The sequence below is a fragment of the Lycorma delicatula genome, chromosome 12 (assembly GCF_047948215.1).
Source record: "Lycorma delicatula isolate Av1 chromosome 12, ASM4794821v1, whole genome shotgun sequence".
NCBI lineage: Eukaryota > Metazoa > Arthropoda > Insecta > Hemiptera > Fulgoridae > Lycorma > Lycorma delicatula.
The window spans coordinates 71,196,399-71,213,943 of record NC_134466.1 but is presented as its reverse complement, the minus strand read 5'-3'; the positions used below and the strand labels follow the sequence as shown (position 1 = coordinate 71,213,943).

Here is a 17,545-nt window from a genome sequence, read left to right as displayed (position 1 = left end):
AATGATGCGTCAACAAAGATTTTTAAATGCGGTTACGAATTACTAAATTGTTGTAAATAACTTTTTAAAAACGTGAAGAAATCTTAGAAAACAAAGGCGGAGATAGACAAATTTGAAACACCAGTAAAAGAAGTATTATTCATTTTTTAGATACTTTTTCGTTTATTCCCCTCCCCCCCAAAAAAAAAACGTTTCCAAGTTTTTCCCCTGATAATAACTCAAAATAACACGAAATATTAACAACCAGGTTGGAGAAATAATACAATATAACCATTTATATGTATTTATTTTATAAATATAATCTAACCAAAGTTCTTTTACTGGTTTTTTTTTATATGAATGCAAATTAGCTTGACAGACGGGACTCTGCCCATTTGACACCCGGTAGTATCGGACCCCTAATCTAACCAAAGTTAACCTAGGCAAACTTCACTTGTTAACCTTGACTAATTAACAGCAATGTTTTCAGTATTTAAATAATAAATTCTGTAAATATTGCAATTATTTATGATAATCAAATCATTACTGTTAATTAGTCAAGGTTAGCGTGCAAAGCGAGCGTTCGTTAAGTTTGTAGTATGTTAAGTTGAAATATAGGTCCTTTTTCGGTAAGTGGGTACCACATTTTTCCTTTTTTTACTTCCTTGTACGAAGTAGAGGTAGTATTGTGATAGCGAAAAATTTCGGTTTTCAGATTTTAACGGAAATATCTATTTTGATCATCCCTGAATCCATTTTGACTAGTTACCGCGTGACGTCTGTTCATATGTATTTATTTCGCATAACTCAAAAACGGTTAGCCGTAGGATGTTGAAATTTTGGATTTAGGACTGTTGTAATATCTAGTTGCGCAATTTCACTTTTGATTGCAATCGACTGAACCAGTAATAAGCCCTCATTGAGAGCCTTTCAACGATATATCATAAGTGGTACTAACTTTTATTGGTTCCACAGTTATAGTCAAATAAATTTTTTATTAATGACATATTTGGATCTTACAAGGGGAAAGCACATCGGGATGAATCCCACTTCATATATATATATATATATATATATGTATGTATATATATATATGTATGTATATATATTTTAACTTTTTTTTAATTTAAATATTTTGATTTATAATAATTATTAACCTCTGATTGTAAAAAAAAATTACGATAAATAATAATTCAATAATAGTAATAAAAAAAATATATCAGCAGTTATGAATGAAATAAAAACTTATGTACTTTTCATTAAAAAAAAAAAAAAAAAATGTGCATATGTGATTTAGTAAGCGTACAAGGAAGTCATGTGGTGCCCAGATCAGATTTTTTGTAAGATGTTTGTTATCTCGCATAACTCAAAACGATTAGCCGTAGTATGTTGAAATTTTAAATTTAGGACTGTTGTAACATCTATTTGTGCACCTCCCATTTTTATTGCAATCGACCGGACCAAAAGTGGCCAAAAAATTCAAAGTTTTTGGATTTTGGGCTTTACTTAACTGCATTAATAAGCCTTCATTGAGAGATTTTCAACTAATATACAGGGTTTCCCATATAAAACGCAACCCAACCTTATATTGGTAGGTATTGACATAATAAAAAGGCATGTGTAAATGTAAATGTAATTTTTATTATTACCATCCATTACCTTACATTTAGGGTAAATGTTGGAAGTGGCCGCCATCTTCTTGAGTACAAGCTTCAATTCTTTTTACAGCGTTTCTTGCAACTTTTTTCAAAGTTTGTGGCCGGATATTTAATACAGCTTGTTCAATATAGACTTTCAATCGTTCAAGTGTTAGTGGTTTGTTGCTGTAGGCTTTTTCTTTGAGGTAACCCCGTAGAAAAAAATCCGCCGCAGTCAAATCTGGAGATCTTGGTGGCCACAAGCCTCGACCGATAACACGATTACCAAAGAATTCCTCGACGAAATCAGAAGTTGAACCTGCGTAGTGCGATGTCGCACCGTCATGTTGTAGCCGGCAGTGTCTGTCTTCCTTTTCCAAGAGTGCGATGAACTGAAATAAAATATCCTGATATCGTTCTGCATTAATGGTGTACTCGAAAAAAAATAGGACCGATTATTTTCTTCCGCGATATCGCGCACACACGCCCGACTTCTGCGTGTGTAATTGTTTTTCGTCATAAACGTGGGGATTTTCAGCGCTCCAAATTATACTGTTTTGGCTGTTTACGTAGCCATCCGAATGAAACCGTGTTTCATCTATGAAAAATAACGAATCCATAACATTAATTCCCTCACGCAGAAATCGACGGAACCGTTGACAATATTGTAGCCGTTTTTCTTTGTCGGGCTCAAGAAGTCGATGAACCGTTTGAATGCGATAAGGTCGTAATTGTTTGGTCGCCCGATGAACGGTTGATTTAGACAAATTAATTTCAGCAGACAAACGTCTGATCGATTTATTTGGCGAGTCGAGTAATCGGTCTTTGATTTCAGCGACTGTATCTGTATTCAACACTGACGCAGATCTTTTGTGTTCCTTGTTATTAACAGAACCGGTTTCTCTCAATTTTCCAACTAACCTTAATACTGATATTTTGTTAGGAGCCGGTTTATCCGGGTACTTATGGCGAAACAAATCTTGCATTGCAATCGCTGATTTCGTACTGAAGTACGACTCAACAATGAAAACACGTTCATCTAGCGAAAACACCATCTTGTGTCTAGCAATACACTGAACGTTATGATTGCATTGTTATTACTGTCGGTAGTTTTCTATTGCGTCGCCGCGATGTTCAGATGTTGGACGAGTACATTTCAGTAACGAGTAAGGGAGTAAGCTTGACTTTTGAAATTTCATAGATGAGTGATTGATGGGTTGCGTTTTATATGGGACACCCTGTAGTATGGGTAATGTAACGCCCCTTTTTCAATGTTGTTGAAAATCAGGCCGAACCTAAATATACATAAAAAATATTTTCATAAACAGGTTTTAAAGATATCAGAAAAAACTGTTTAGAAATAATGTTGGATATATTCCTGCTTTTAAATCCCATCGATTTTAAGCTATGAAGTTTTAAATCACGTAAAGACTTTCATCGTACTTAAAGCTTAATTTTCTACGATCGCTTACATAATTGTTGAGTTTGACTGCATCAATTGCTTAATACTGCTACTTGCCATCAACCTGTTTTGATACCGTTACGTGGTTTTGGAGCTATGTTCACAAAAAAGAAAATTATGAAATTATCTCAAAACGATTAAAATTTCAAAACTGTTTTTTTTGTTGACACTAACCCCTTTTCTTCATATCAGATCACATTTTGGATTATTATGAAATTAAAATATTATAGCGATACTAGCATATGACAGTGCTTGGAAAAATTTGATTTTGGCTTCAAACATTTTTTTTTATTTTTATAAAACATTTTATAAAAAGACTGGTTTGATGTAGCTCTCCAAAATTCCCTATCTAGTGCTAGTCGTTTGATTTCGTTATACCCTCTACATCCTATATCCCTAACAATTTGTTTTACATATTCTAAACGTAGCCTGCCTACACAATGTTTTCCTTCTACCTGTCCCTCCAATATTAAAGCGACTATTCCAGGATGCCTTAATATGTGGCCTATATGTCTGTCTCTTCTTTTAGCTATATTTTTCCAAATGCTTCTTTCTTCATCAATTTGCCGCAACACCTCTTCATTTGTCACTTTATCCACCCATCTGATTTTTAACATTCTCTTATAGGATCGCATTTCTAAAGCTTCTAATCTTTTCTTCTCAGATACTTCAATCGTCCAAGTTTCACTTCCATATAAAGCTACGCTTCAAACATATACTTTCAAAAATGTTTTCCTGATGTTTAAATTAATTTTTGATGTAAACAAATTATATTTCTGACTGAAGGCTCGTTTCGCCTGTGCTATACTGCATTTTATATCACTCCTGCTTCGTCCGTTTTTAGTAATTCTACTTTCCAAATAACAAAATTCTTCTACCTCCATAATCTTTTCTGTTCCTATTTTCACATACAGTGGTCTATATTCGTTATTTCTACTACATCTTGTTACTTTCGTTTTGTTCTTGTTTATTTTCATGCGGTAGTTCTTGCGTAGGACTTCATCCATGCCGTTCATTGTTCCTTCTAAATCATTTTTACTCTCAGCTAGAATTACTATATCACAAAATCGTATCATCTTTATCTTTTTACCTTGTACTGTTACTCCGAATCTAAATTGTTCTTTAACATCATTAACTGCTAGTTCCATGTAAAAATTAAAAAGTAACGGAGATAGGGAACATCCTTGTCGGACTCCCTTTCTTATTACGGCTTCTTTCTTATGTTCTTCAATTATTACTGTTGTTATTTGGTTCCTGTACATGTTAGCAATTGTTCTTCTATCTCTGTATTTGAACCCTAATTTTTTAAAAATACTGATCCTTTTATTCCAGTCTACGTTATCGAAAGCCTTTTCTAGGTCTATAAATGTCAAGTATGTTGGTTTGTTTTTCTTTAAACAAACCGTTTTTGCTTCAATCATATATTTTGAATATGAATCGTACAATATTATTTCGCACTACGTAGTGCTTACAGAAATCTAATTCTGCCTTTCTATATAACAAATTACCCTTCAAATTACAACGTGAAAACCTTGAAAATATTTAAAAACGTACCCAAAAACCAATTTTGGTTCCTCTAACTCCGGTTTATGATAACCGATTCGCCTGAAAATCATTAGGGATCTATTTCCAACAGGTTTACATCACCCCCATCAAGTATCATAAAAATTGGTTTAAATTTTCGTATGGTAGAGCGGATGAAAAAATCTTATAACTGTATATAAACGTTGCAGAATTGTTTTCAGGAGACTCCAAATCGTACAGAAAAGTTTGTTTCCTTTCACCCACCGACATTCTCTTAGAAAATCTGAGCAGTAGCAGTACTGCAATAACAGTAGCAATAGCGATTTCTATAAATTCTTGGTAAATCCGCTATTTTCAAGTTCTCCGTAGTAGGGTTTGTAAAAGTAGATGCGGGATGCGTTTTTCCATTATTATACGATCGTCAGTGATAAAGCAAAAATTAATAAATGTACTAATAAGTATAAAAACACATATCCGAAAACATTATCTAAATTGTAATTAAAAAAAAAAATTGATTGATTTTTTAATATGTGCAGATTAATATATGCACGTATCAAATGTAACAATATATTCAAGGATACGTATACAGGCTACAATTTGTTTCCAGAAGAATAGTTTTTTTTATAAAAATATGGTAGCATAATTTTTTTATGTGAATTACATTTATTTTCTATTGTAAATTATCGAATAGATTATACATTTTTACAACTACAGTCGCTTCTGTGTTTCCTTTAAAGCAAAGTCTTTTGATCTGTTGCTCTCTCTCTCTCTCTCTCTCTCTGTGTGTGTGTGTATGTTTGTATGTGAGAGGGATAAAAACAAAAAAAGAAAGGCAGCTGCAGTATAGTTGTTAATTTTACTTTTATAATTACAGAAAAAAAACATGTCTTATCCTATGGTCAAGAGTATAAAATAAAATCTGTGTTGTTTTGATGGTAATATTTAAAACAAAAAATGCCGTTTAGTTAATGTTCAAGGACAAAAATGAGTACGTGCTATAACAAATAAGATACACACACCACAGCTTACAATAAAAAACATAATGTTGGAGGGGAGGGGGGAAAATGACAAACGAATAAGTGGGAGATAGACAGACAGACGTGACTCAATAGACACTCGTTTAATCTTTTTAACTGTTTTACTGTATTGTTCAGCTTTGTAAGGAAGAAATAAATCAATCCTCGTTTTATATTATTTTAAAAGTTGGCGTACACGAGTGCACGTATTATTACTCACATGCACACGTATTATTAAATAAATTAAAAACTGTCCCATTACAATAAAAAAAAGATTATCAGTAAATCAAATAAATATTTACGCACGGTTTTAACTTTATCTTTCAACAGCGATCAACAGCTGACTGCTAAAACCATACTAAGCGAATTTGAATTTTTCGAATTTCTTCAAATGTTTTAATAAAGTGTATTTTATGAATAATATATTCTAAGGTATTCAATTAAAATAAAAAAATAAAAAATAAAATATTATGTCTGGAAAATAATTTATAACCAAATTCATTTTATATTTACCAATTTTAATTGATATTAATTGATCAAATAATACCGTTTTCCGTCTTAGAGAACATAAATTATTCTCTTTATTAAATTTTCTTTCTTACTTTTTCTAATTGAAAATATAAATATCGGTGTATAAAACGAAAGTTCAGTTCTGTAAATTACTATTCAAAAAACAAATTTGTTAATTTTTAACTAGATTAGCAATTCTGATGACGTAATGTTTTTATTAAATAATATTTTAATGTAGGTAAAAAGTAAATAAAATCATATTGAAATTAGATTCTAATTTTTATTTTAAAGTATATATTTCAAATTCAAATTTATATTTTAAACAAGGGGTTTAGTCACGAGGGAGTTGTTAGAGCGAGTAAACAATTGTAATACTAATAACTAATAACCACTCATTGTAATACTAATAACCACTCAGAAACACCGAAAAGTAATTAAATTATTTTTGAATTATTTTAAACTCGCACCAAATCCCTCAAACGAGTCGCTCGAGTCTCGAGCAAGTAAACTCCTCTAATATCACCGACCAATCAGAAACACAGAAAAGTAATAAACTTGTTTGTAAATCTTATAACGTCGTGCCAGTTAAGAGACATCTCTCAGTCTCGTCAAAATAGCTTACCTTTATGCGTGTCGTTTGTTTGATAACTGAACAATTGTCTAGAAAGGAAAAACCACACAGTCTAGGACATTATTTTAAAGTGAGGAACATTTATTTTATTGTATGCAACATAGTTTTTTTTTTAATATATCGGTTTAAAATTAAATATTTATTTTTTCATTTATTGTTTGATGAAAACTAAATTAAAATTTCAACATGGTTTTTAATAGCACGTTGCTAGAATTTATATGATCAACTTTTTTTAAATGTAATCTCGTTTTTAATGACGTTTTTAAATTTAAAATCTATTCTAGTTAAATAATAAACTTCCAGTTTACAAAATTTGTTCTAATCAAAAAAAGAAGGGTGATTTGATTTTTTTATTTTTTATTTGATGTGATACATCAATATGGAGAAATTTTTGTATAAAAATAATTTATCAATTTTATGTATGAACTAAAATGAATTTTATAAAGGATAGGAGTATAAAATGTCTTTCATGTTTTCTATAATTTTATAGGAATTGCCTAATTTTTATATTACATCTAAGATACATTATTTGTATAAATAGTAAATATAATTTATGTGTATTGAATAGGTCTGTTTTTCTTTTGGCTACCATTAATGGCCTACTGAAAATAAGTACAAATATCTTTATATAATGACTATCTCACAGGAACTATCTTAATTTTACTGTTTTATGGATTGAATATTATAATTATTATTCCTGAAATAGGAAATATTTTTTTAAAAACTGTATTAAAAGAGAAAAATGTATTTTAATTCCTTTTTAATTAGGAAAACAACAGTAATGTGCAGTTCTATATCATATTTAAAATACACTCATTCTTTTTTAGTTAGTATACTTTATTTACATTTTATTTTACACAGTAAAAAAGGTAAATAAGTTTAGAAATGCTAGTAACTGATCATGAACACCAGATCCAGTGGAATGTTGCCTAATGTAGCCCTTGAGAATGTGGGTGTCTTGTTCATTAGGTTAATGAATTATTTGGAATTATTGCTACATAAAATTAATCATAGTTGAAGTTTTAATTTTGTATAATTTGTTATTTTATCTTTCTTTTCAGATTATAAAAATTGTCTTTCCCCGCTAGAAAAATCAGAATCTTTTTTTAAACAAAATTGTTGAACCAAATATTACTAGACATTCACACATTTTCAGATCTACAACATTCAATTTCTTTCTTCTATGATTCTCTAGAAAATTCTAGAAATAAATGCCAATTATCTTTTGTACTAATATTTGTCATTATTGCAGATATATTCATTTATTTCTCAAGATTTTATAATGATAAGCAATTATCTTGGGTATCATGGGTTATATGACCAACACTATAAATATCTGTCCATGTTCGGTTATGAAATAACCAAATAAATATACATATATATTTATTATTATAAGACCCACCAAACTTAGCCTACACTTGTTATGCTCGCTAACATTGACTAGCAAGTGAAGCGAGTGTAGGTTAAGTTAGGTTAGATTATATTTCTACTTAACGCATGAGACCTATTATCTTTTATTTTAATTAAAGATAATTTCAAATTTATTTTTGTTTCTTATGTTACTTTCTTATGTTTCTTTTTGTTTCTTATGTTACCGGATCTGATCTCCAAGGTTAGTAGCCCTGGAGTGGGTGTGTACCCCAGCGGCTAGCCTTGCTACAGAAAGGATAATTTCAAATGAATACACTTGAACACCAATCGTGGCAGAGGGTGCACGTAAATACCCTCGTTTAGAAACCTTCGATTCGCCTCAAGCAAAGAGGAAAAAGAGTAAGGAGTCAGATAAAATCAAGAAAGATGCTGACAGAATCAGTAGAGAATTGAGAAACTTGTTGTTTGGAAACAATGTTCCCAAACTAAGATTTTTAATTAAAGGAGAATGGAAACTTCCAAAAGGTCAGTCCATTCTTAATCGCTAGAGAGATTGCTAATTGTGCTGATGGTCCCGTTAAAGAAATCCGGAAGACTTTTAATGGATTGCACGTTGAAACTATTAACGACAGTCAACGCCAGAAAGTCCAGGCATTGAAGAAGATCGGTGAATTTGCTGTATCTATGTAACCGCATAGCACCCTTAACACATGCAGAGGAGTTGTTGTTTGCCGCGATCTTCTAAACTGTACAGAAGAAGAAATAGTACAGGAAACGTCGAGTCAAGGAGTGATTCAGTGTCACTAATGACCAAAGTAGTCGATGCCCCTAAAAACCTTAAAAAAAAAAAAATAATAATGTAATTAATAACTCTTAAATCGATTACACCTTGAGGAGTTAAATGTAATCGTATTGTATTTCTGTTTATCGCTGCCACTCTCTATGAATGCTGAATCAGTTTCCATGAAATATTTATTAAATTATTCTTACTGTGTTTATGTCACCAATGGGGATCATGATTTGAAACAAAACAAAGTAGCAGTCATTTGGTTGCAAGTTTTCCCTGTTACACGCATCAAAAACTTTATTTTGACATTTGTAGCTTACTTCTATCTTTACTACTTATTTGAACCTATGTTCCTAATTTTTATGTCAAGATCAGTGACTAGTATGATTTACAGGCAGTTAGAAATCTAAAGGCACGTATCTGTGCTTCAACAACTCTTATAAAGAATGTTTGAAATGGCTCATCTTTTGTATTCTTGCCCCTTAAACCTTCTACTTTCTGTAATGTCTGTATCCAAATATATGCATTCCTTTTACATTGCACCAATTTGTATACACTATTAGCTTGAATATATTTGTACTAATTTCTATATTCCAGATGTCCAGTACCCCTTGATTTTCACAGTGTCCATATTATGAAGCCAGTAGCAAGTAATGTTCAAGATGGTATTTCTTCCTTATCTTTTTGCTTCAATCTTTTTCTTATATCATCCATAGCTGTTAAAATAGCAACAAAGTTTACTATTTATAAGGTGTGGAATATTACTCTCCTGGACTAAAGTTTGTGAAATCCAAAACTATTCAGTTTGAAATAAATATTTTCCTGTCTTTATTTTTATATCCATTTAATTATAATTTTTTTCCTAATTTTCTTTTTTTGGTCTTTTAAGAATAACATTTACTTGGGCTACAATTATAAACAGCTCCATCACAAAAGTTAAATTATATTTTTCACAAAACTACAGATGAAATAAAAATTTTTAAATGTTGTAAATTTTGAAAATTTCATCATTTAAGTAACTGAAAATTTTGTCTGATATTAGAAGTCAGAAATTTAAATCTGCAAGTACAATGTCAGTATACAAAAGGAAAAAGGTTAGCTAAAGAACTGTTATACAGGTGTTATTTAAAGGGGCTACTACAGGACAAATTCCTTGCCCAAAGTGGATGTTATAGAACTTATTTACTTTCATTCATTTTAATGTAGCATTTTAAAACCGTTATTGTAATATATCTAAAAATACTTTGTGCAAATAAAAGCCATTAAATTATTTGTCTGTTGTTAAAACTGCTGCTTAATCTAAAAGTGCCCAATTGTTTATTTTTTAATAAATTCCGTTAGAAATACGATTTATTTGTACTGATTCATCTTTGTAAACACAACTGTTATATTTACATTTGTATGCATAGAAGTGCACAGTGAATTTGATAAACGTTGCATTGGCACTATTTCTTTTTCAGCTTTTCAAATGAAAGGAACGTTACAACATAAAAGAGCATAGCGTTCATTATTCTATTGCTGAATAATTATATGTAAAGTTATATTATAATAATAAAAGACATACATTATTTTCTTTTATTTTAATTAATTCAATGAATCAATGAAGAAAGTATTGTAATGTTCCTTAGACAGATCAGATATACATGTGAGTTAATATGATGAAGAGTAATTAATTGAATGTAGCCCACCAGGCTGGTCTAGTAACCCACCTGGTCTAGTGGTGAACGCGTCTTCCCAAATCAGCTGATTTGGAAGCCGAGAGTTCCAGCATTCAAGTCCTAGTAAAGCCAGTTATTTTTACACGGATTTGAATACTAGATCGTGGATACCGGTGTTCTTTGGTGGTTGGGTTTCAATTAACCGCACATCTCAGGAATGGTCGAACTGAGAATGTACAAGACTACACTTCATTTACACTCATACATATCATCCTCATTCATCCTCTGAAGTATTATCTAAACGGTAGTTACCGGAGGCTAAACGGGAAAAAAGAGAGAGGCTGGTCTAGTGGTTAACTTGTCACAAATCAGCTGATTTCAAAGTTAAGAGTGTTAAATTTAAATCCTAGTAAACTCGGTTACTTTTGTATGGATTTGAATACTAGATTGTGGATACAAGTGTTCTTTGGTGGTTGGGTTTTAATTAACCACATCTCAGGAAGGGTCGACCTAAGACTGCAAACTACACTTCATTTACATTCATATATATCATCCTGATATAAATGAATCAGGATGATATATCCTGACTCAGGATATATATAGGTGGTTCCACTGTAATAAGGTGGAACCACCTTGCAATGGTTCCAGAGGCTAAACAGAAGAGAAAGAGAGAGTTAATTGAATCTGTGATATAAGTTGTAATCATCTACCTGTAAGGTAAAAATCTAGTATGTAAAAAACACAAATGATTCTTTGATTTGAAAAATGACTTGAATTTTTCACCAAGTTAAATGATTATGTCAAGGATGTTGGAAGTTTGTCAATTATGACAAATGAACAAAATATAGCAGAATAAAGTGAATTCTTAAACATAAAAGGGATTAATTTAGTGGTTGTTTTAACCTGTTCTTCAACAGGATGCTAAGTTTGAAAGCTAAACTGATTATTATTTTCACAACTCATCATGATTTTCATACTTGTCTGATATATGGCCCTTGCACCATGCATGATTCTTATTGCTTTATATTTTCAACAAAAAATTTTAGTTCTTTGTAGATCCAACTTCTTTTAATTTTTATCATTCTTGATCTTTTAGGCCTCTCTTCTTTTCACCTTCTGCTGATCCTTCTAGCAATGTTTTAGTCAATCCTTCTCCCCACGATATCTCTTGGACAATTAGGTTTCCTATTCTGAATTAAGCCTGTCCATAATCTATTCAAGATTCTAAATTTGTTCACTCTCCTCATTTCATTACTTTTTTATTTTCTGATTGATGCTCCTACTTCATCCTGTTACATTTGTACTTGATCTTTTACAGGAAGATTATGTGGTTTTCTATAAGATCAGTACAATTCTACTGTATACGTCTTCCACCATTTAAGTATATCCGTTTCCTTTTCCTTTTTTTTACACGTAGTTCATATTATCCATTTCTTTCTAAATGTTCTCTATGTGATAATTCATCTGCAAGACATTTCTCATTTGCTTTTTGAATTTTATTGATTCATTATTCAATTTCCTGTAGAACATCTCAACTTCTTCAACCTTGCTGTTTTTTTTTTTTAATTGCCTTTTTTCTTACATTTTTAGCTCTAGAAGCTAGTTGGGACACTGGCTGCTAAATGTTTTGAGGCTCAGTAGCTGTTTGTGGCACAGACATTCAGTCTTAAGCTTTAAGGCGACCAAATGTGGTGGTGGTGGTGGTGGGGGAAATGCCAAGCAAACCAAATTCTCTCTTATCCAATTGATGCAATTTGTTCCACCCTCCATTTAGTTAATTTCTCAGCTCTTTTAACTAACTCCCTTTAATATTACTTTTATTACTACTTCCATAATTACAGTACATTTGTCAAGTTACTGTGCACTGGAATTATGGGAGTGTAATAAACAAACTTTCTTAATTATTACTTTGCATGTTTATTTCATTATTTTAAAGTAATGGATATTACAATAACTGAAATAGTTTATAAAAGGTGTTGAAAATGACCTCTTCAAACATTAATACAACGTTGCACATGTTTCAGTTTGTTTTCCTACACATTAACTAACTGATGTACTGGAATGTCTCGTATGCTGTTATTGTAGTTTTTAGTTTGTCAATTGTGTGTGTTCTGTTGCGATACACTGTTATTTTTACTGCCTCCATAGAAAGTAATATGGGGTAGTCTGACTAGGCAATTGTGCAGGCCAAAAACCCCTCAAAATGGTTTGTTTACCAATGATATTTCATAAAAAATCATTGACCTCTTAGCTGTGGCACTATCTTGTTGGGATAGCCATGATTAATTTCCACTTCTGTTAACTGATTAATGAAAGTTATTAAAACAGTTCAATAATGACCACTATCAACTGTATCTTCAAAAACAATTGAACTCGCAATGCGCATTCTGTTCACATCACACCAGTCTGCAATTTTTGCGTCATATAAAGATTGTTCATGCAATTCATAAGAGGTTAGTAGTCAACCACAGTTGTATATTTTGTAATTTAATATATCCTCCCAGTTGAAACCTCTCTTTCTGTAAAAAACCTAACCTTCAGTATACCTATGCAATTTTGGTCAATAAAATGTTTAAACTATTTACAATAATTTAGTCTTTTGGCATGATCTGTTGGTTTCAGTTCTTGAATACACATTACTTTGTAGGAAAAGAGTTTCACATCTTTTCTTACACCTTTATGTGTGTTAGCATGTCTGATATCTTGCTGCTTCGCTAACTTACGCATTAGCTTTGATGGACTTTCTGCCATAGCATCTGAAATATCTGTTTGTTAATTTAGGTGGTCTTACACTTTGATCAGCATCTTCAGCAGAGCCTGTTGTTCGAAATTTTTCGATAAGAGTTTGAAATCCATTGCATTTAGGAACAGCAAGTATCTGAAAACTTTTCAGAAAAATTGCGCTTCACTAATTCAGTATACTTGTCACCTTCTTGAAAGGCATATTCAGTGTCTTTCGTGAAAAGCGTATTCCTATATTAAAAGAATCATTTCTTTTCTCACAACTGTTGATTCTGATAAACGAAACAACACAAAATGAAAAAAGGAATATTCAATAAATCACATCTAATGTCTTAGTTTATCACTGAGCAATACCCAATGAACCACGGGCAACCAACCTAACATAAAAAGACCAGAATGCACCACATGATTCTAAAATATAGAGTGACTTTTTGAATGCACTGTTATGATCACTATCAATAAAAGCACCTGGCAGTCTACATATCTGATTCATTGCATTTCTCAATTTCTCTTCTGAAAATAAATAGTCAGTTTTTTATCTGTTTTCATCTCCAGCAGATTTCTAAAAAACTACCAAAGAAGTTGGAGATTTTGAAATCTCCAGCCTTCTTTTGTAGGTTTTTTACTAGCCTTATATTATTACCATTATTATTAGTATATTTTGTAGTATTTATTATCCTTCCTCCACTTTCATTACATGTTCTCAGTTGTTTCCTTTCGCTTGTTCATCCCTCCAAAGTACGTTTGGGTGCCTTACAGCACCAGTTTCCATATTATTATTCTATAACAATATTTATATTACTCTTCCATAATTTTCTCTTTCTCTTAATACAGTACTTCAATTGTACCATCTTCATATTGATTAGTTGGTATATAAACTTTTATTGAAAGCAGGTTCCTGGGTTTATTCTCATTCTGACTGCACTTTTCCTATCATTAGTAAAAACTATCCTAGTAAACTAAATTTCTTTTTTTTAGAATTATTCCTACATCACTTCTACTTTTTTACTTCCTGAATTGTAACATCATCTTCTAATAACTTCATCCTTTCTCATTTCACTTTATTTACTCCAGTTCCATTACTTCTATGTTTACGTTCATCGCTCTTTTAAAATTTTCTAACTTCTTTGTTTGCAAAAATGTTTCTACATTTAATGTACCTGTACGTATTTCCTTTCCATTTTTTTCTGACTTCCAATTGCTGATTACGTAAACCAGGTTGATAAAACATAATATTTATAGTTATTAATTTTAATTCATTAAAATTCATTATCGCATTTAAAAGTTACACAAAAAAACATCAGGAAAAACATATCCTTATTTATAATTTGTTAAAAATTCCTTTTTGCGCTCTATAGTATATGTGATTTCTAATATTCTGGCTCTCACAAAGTGTTATTTTCTTGAAAACACTGCATAAACCACTCTAAATTCACATGTTTCACATGTATTAGTGAGTATAAAAATCTTCAATAATTTAAAAAGGGAATATAATCTTTAACTTTCAGGCAAGTAATACAAAAAGTACATCGTAATATTAAATGCTATCATTGAATATTTATACTTCCTTCCTCTTCATCCACCAGTTGACCTTCATTAAATAGTTAATTCCTTTTTCCACGACCACTTTCAGTTCTCTTCAGTATCCTCTTTAAAACCTCCCTTATTATATACCCTAGCATCCGTTATGACTTATCAGCACTGTCCTTGCCACTTAACTGCAGTTTTAATTTATCGATCAGGCAAACACTGTTCTATTCACTGATAAACAATCACTGACAAAAAACATACTAAACGATCCGTTATCAATACTTTCTTTTGGAGCTATAATTTCTTAATCTCTTCCTACATGTTCTACAAGAAAGACCTTCTTGCCATGTATCTGGATAAAAGTCATTATGGGTTATTTAATTGTTATTTGAATAATTCAAACCACCATCTGAATTGCATATGAGAGATATACTAAATCTGTTACTTTAGCAGCTCCCAAACCATGCACATGGATATCAAGAGCCTCTTAAATTTTTTGACAGGAATTGTGCACAATAGATGTATAAGTAGCATCATTCATGTTATAGTAAACCTTTTAAATATTAAGTTGCTTACGTGTACTTTTATTTTCGAATTCATTAATGCGATCTTCTTTGAATTGAATTCATTAATGCACTACGCTATTCTGTTATTATCCTGTTCCAGCATATTTACTAATACAACTGGTTTTGTTATTTTTTGTTTCCCATAACAGTTCTGAAGGACTGCGGGAGTTGTTTCTTTTCCCAGAATTTATTTATAATTCATACCGCATAGATAAATCGGTACCTATGTTGTGAGTAAATTGCAATTTACTCGCAACATATATTTTATTACAATTCTTAATAGTCACAAATAAAATCAATAATTTTATTGTAATACCACATAAATGGAGGAATGAAAAAGTACTAAACTTTACCGACCAAATTCTAATTAATACGCTACTATATCTACATCAATGTTTATCGAGTGACAATGGATTAAAGAAAATTTGAAAATGTATCGACTGGTTTTTTGAAACAATAGGACACTGTGGTTCAATGTAACTACAAAACGTGATTTAAAGATCACCACAATTACGGCCTGTGAATAGCATTGGAAACTGTCGAACATATGAAAGGTTTGAAGGGAAAAAAGTTGAATTAGCATAAGAAGTACTTATTATTTCATTATTATTTAAGGACTTATACAGTCGACACAAGTCAACGCAACAAGCAGCACCTGAATTAAACATTCCTCGTTCAATTACTCATAATGTGTTAAGGAACCTTTTAAAATTTGTTCTTGTCAAATAGTGTCACCAATCGCACAACAAGATAGGATTAATTGTAAGAATTCTGTTTGATTGTTTGATGATGACAATTATCTTAATTGAAATAACTCGATCTTATGAGGCTACTTTTCATTTACTTTTAAAGGTAAATAAAACATCAGATTCTGGGGTTCAGAAAACCCCCATTACAATGCTGAGCACATCAGGACAGTTTGAAAATTAATGTGTGACAAGTGACATTGGTGAGATTACTTCATTTTTTCTTTTATGAACATTTACCTCGATATATCGGAAAGTTTTTCTTTTCCTCATCTACAACATTTACAACTTATATTCCAGCAATTTGGACCCTGCTACTGCCACGAGTATAACCGTTCAGTAATTAATAAGTGGTTAAACGGTCGGGTCAATTTGAAATATTATTTATTTGAATATAGCTTCAAATTTAATAATCTTAAAAATTAATAATGGTTTTTTCCAAAGTAAATAATTTTTATAAAATAAAATAAAAAATTAAAACAGCTGCAGGCTTTAGCTAAAATATTACAGCAGCTTTTTAACTTTATTCGACAAATAAATTTTTGGACTGAACAAATATACATCAGGATAGACAAATGTTAAAGTTATGGGGAAAATAAAAAGGTTTGGTGTTTTTTTTTTTTAATTTTGACCATTTTCATATATAGGTGACTATATAAATAAAATAGTTTAATAAACGGTAAACTTTTTACACACAATATATTTAAATACTTTTACACAAAATATACACTGTAAATCATTACAAGCAAAACTTTTTTTGTAATGCTATTAACCATAAAGAACCACTAATTAGATATTTCAGAACTTACATATGCGTGAATATTTTGATGTTGCAAACAGTACCTAAGACCAATACATTCAGGGTTTGAAGATGTAGATTCTTTAAACTGATAACCACTGACGGTGAAGTTTAATATTTTGTATTGTAAAATATTTTTGTTTAAAAATACCTACAACTGAATAGTTTTATATATTAGAAATAAATAATTAAAGGATATTTACATAAACATAAATTAAGTTATTAAATAAGGCACCTAAAAAAAATAACGGTCATGGGAATTAATAAAATAAATAAATACATTCTTTAAACAATCGGTGCATTTGATGTAATAATTTATGACTGCATACAACAAAGTTGTGTTTATAAAATACACACACACACTATATATATATATATATATATATATATGTAAGTAATGTGTGTTTAATTAAGGACCCTACAGTCCTAGTTTGAGATACTACAACTACAAAGTATGTTAAAGAGTCACGGGTAGATCCATAGTCAAAGATGTACTGATCAAATCCCAAAAACCAGGATACATCAACACAAGCTGATCCTCATAGTGTCCTTGGTTTGGATCTAACAGGCATCTGGCTGAACACTAG

The 17,545-nt window shown here is 31.0% G+C and overlaps 1 long non-coding RNA gene across 1 annotated transcript in view; it reads left to right on the top strand.

Annotated features, from left to right (window-relative positions):
* Nucleotides 1-17,545, top strand: part of LOC142333246 (uncharacterized) — a 63,287-nt gene that overhangs the window by 11,623 nt on the left and 34,119 nt on the right. The gene's annotated exons all lie outside the window — the stretch shown is intronic.